Consider the following 3,543-nt stretch of genomic DNA (forward strand, 5'->3'; position numbering starts at 1 on the left):
TTACTACTATTATTATACATTTGTTTCGTTCCTCTTGGAATAAAGCAAACACTGAACCATTCACACAAGTTTTTGCCCAAGAGGAGGAGCTTGTACTGGTATACCCAATACGCCAATCACACAATCTATTTGTCATACATTATTAAATAAGGTAAGATTTATTCCTGAACACCATCCCACAAGGAAGGCAGCGGCAAGGGGTTAAACATTGGAAGAAATTCCTATATTAAGCGACATCATGCTGTTTTCAGTGAATCATGGCAATCTGGTACTGCTCGAAGTCGTGATTTGAAAAGAGTCACTGATGCAACTAGTATGACTTGATAAGCAGCCAATTCTGCACAGGATTTGCACTAATTCCTTTGATGCAAGTGGATTGCTAAATCGACCTTATTTGTAGAGAATTTGAGGTGGAACTTCAACCTCAACTGTTTTGGGGTGAGGGGATATAATGTGTTGAAGGCTTAGAATAATTGTCAGTTTTCTAATTTTGTGCATGTACGTGGTGTTAGTTTACCCTCATTTTCTCTCCCAGTGACCTAAGTGTAAGTGAGAGGAAACCTCCCCAGTACTGACATAGACAGTAATATAAAACCCAATTAAGGTGGTAACCCATTCTTCTGAAGAGTTCTGTTGTACTTCCCTTTCATATTTTTATGGATCGATTTCTAAACAACAGCCTTTCACAGCCTGAGCCTTTGGAAAATGAAAGTGATCCAAGGGTCATGGCAGTGACAGTTGTCATTGAAGAGGCTGCTGACAGCTGCCCAGAAGAGTCAAAAAAAGAACCCACTGAACCAGAAAATTGTACTTCTTGCCAAAAGAGCTGAGAACAACAGAAGAATCACTACAAGGAACTAACAACAGTCTGCTGGTAGCTCAAACTCTGCCAATGAACACAATTTAGGAAATATTAAAGCTTGTGTTATCCAGTTGTCAAAAATACCCAATGGAAAATGTATTTCCCAACACTGGAGTTCAACTGCAGATGGTTTGATCAGTTCGCTTGGCTAGAATATTCTACTTCGAAAGATGTGTTCTGCTTTGCATGCAAAGGTTTTTTTAAAAAGTGGTCATAAATTTCATGCTGAAGTCACATTTTCTTGAACTGGATTCTGCAACTAAGCCTTTTCCCCTTTTAGAGGTCATAATATATGTGGAGCACAAAAAGTTGCATTAGAGATATGGAATGTGTTACAACTAAAAACCGAGTATGGCTCACAAATATGTAATATGTCATTCAAATAGAGTGCAAGAAAACAGAATACATGAGAGCAGTTGTGGAAAGAGTAGCATACACAGTTTATCATGGACTTGAGGACAATGATGTTACTGAGAAGATGAAAATGTTGTTACTTTATACCACATCATTGCAATTAGGATGCACATATACTTTTCGAGTACCAGTGCAGATACTTGGCATTTTCATGAGAACTACCAGGGTTGCAGCTGGGACCTGGCGCTCCTCCACTGTCCTGAAATCATTAGTCTGTATTGTTTAAGAAAAACTGTCACATGACAATAAACAAAAATGTATCAGTACTTGTAAGTACTCGGCGAGTACCAGTACTTGTACTCGCAAAACTGGTATCTGTGCATCCCTTTATTTATATTTATAAAAACAAAATCATACATTAATACAGAGATGTACAAATCCCAAGAGCTCCGTGTGCTCCTGACAAATGACAGCTGCCTCCTAACTTTTGAATTTTTCTCTAGTGTAGTCTTGGAGCTCAAAAGTATCGGTACATGTACTCTTACTTATACCGAGTACTGTACTTGGTATCTGTGCAACCCTAATTGCAATGTTTGATGAAACAGTCACGCCATGATATACAGAACAAAATATTCAGCATCATGGCAAATATGGTGAGGAGCCACACAATTGCAGAAAATAAAGAGACTGAGGGCTATGCAATTATGATATAGGAAAGCATTGCCACCAGCCACCTGTGCAGGTTGACACACTAACACTGAGAAGTGTTTGTGGTTGCATGGTTTAAAAGTGGAAGCTAGTTTATGCTGTCAGGCTTTGTGGGATTTTCATGTTCCTGGTTTACACATTTCACTTGTCAGTAGAGTTTGTAAATTGTTTCATTAAAAATATATTCAAGACTGCTGCTGCACTTGGTGATGTTGGGTTTCCTAACCCTTAATGATTCTATAGAAGATAATGGGCCACTTTGACTTTTACTGTGATAGCTTACTGCATAATAGGCCTAGGTAGAGTGTTATCACTTACCTTTACAAGTTCTGCAGACGTTAATTGATTCCTTTGCTATATTACAGGATTAGTTTATGACTAAGCTTGTTTGATATTGTGTGCCTGCATTTATTCTAACTTGGGAAAATACAGGACTGCTGCTGCTGCACTTGGTGATGTTGGGTTTCCTAACCCTTAATGATTCTATAGAAGATAATGGGCCACTTTGACTTTTACTGTGATAGCTTACTGCATAATAGGCCTAGGTAGAGTGTTATCACTTACCTTTACAAGTTCTGCAGACGTTAATTGATTCCTTTGCTATATTACATTATTACATTTATGACAAAGCTTGTTTGATATTGTGTGCCTGCATTTATTCTAACTTGGGAATATACAAGACTGCTGCTGCTGCACTTGGCAGTGATATGCCCATTTTATGTGTTAAAAAAAAAATAGTAAAACAATTTTTATGTTTGTGAATGAAACATTTCAGGAGAAATTAGTCAGGATCTAAAATAATGAATGAATGTCGAATATGCCAAGCCATGCAAGAATTTCACAATCAATAGTAAGTTATATTAACATGTTATGGCACATTTTACTGTATCATATCATTAAAAAGAATGATGAAGATGGTTGGATCACACTAACAGCAAAAAACATTTAACATCAACAAAAAATTATCACACCACAACAGTACATTATAATATCTTAATGTAAAGCTCCCATCAAATTCACCCAGCAAATTAAAACCTTAAAAATGCATTCAGGTACCCTAACTATTAACATAAATGTTACTTATTTGTGCATCACTTGGCTGTAGATCCTCAAATCATCTCTGAATTTGGTGGCTACAATCCCAATACAAATTTATAAACTAAAGCGGAGATTGTAGTCCATCAAGGGAGCGAGCTTGGAGTGGTGGCTACCATACAAGTTAACTTTTAATGTTTATAAGGCACCTGAATGCATTTGTAAGGTTTATCTCCTGAGTTTAGTGTCACTTTAAGTTCCCTTGCTCCTCAATTGCCCTCAGTAATTAGTGAGTGTAAAGCTTACCGTCCTGTGAATTAGCCAAAATTCTAACTGTGGGTAGCACTGCCAGCACCACTCAGCTCGACAAACTCAATAAAAATGAAGGAGCTGAACAGAAAATTGTCGGCCAAAACAATCCAAACAATTGTGGTCATGGGCGTTGGCTGTCAGAATACAATAGCTGGCAGTGGTGATTCCTCCATCCACGCTAATTAGCTAACAAACATACACTATATTGTATAGTGTATAGTGTATAGTGTATATATATATATATAAATATTGCCAAAGGTATTAGGACAGCC

The sequence above is a fragment of the Nanorana parkeri genome, unplaced genomic scaffold, assembly GCF_000935625.1.
Source record: "Nanorana parkeri isolate BGI_ZX_2015 unplaced genomic scaffold, ASM93562v1 scaffold608, whole genome shotgun sequence".
Taxonomy (NCBI): domain Eukaryota; kingdom Metazoa; phylum Chordata; class Amphibia; order Anura; family Dicroglossidae; genus Nanorana; species Nanorana parkeri.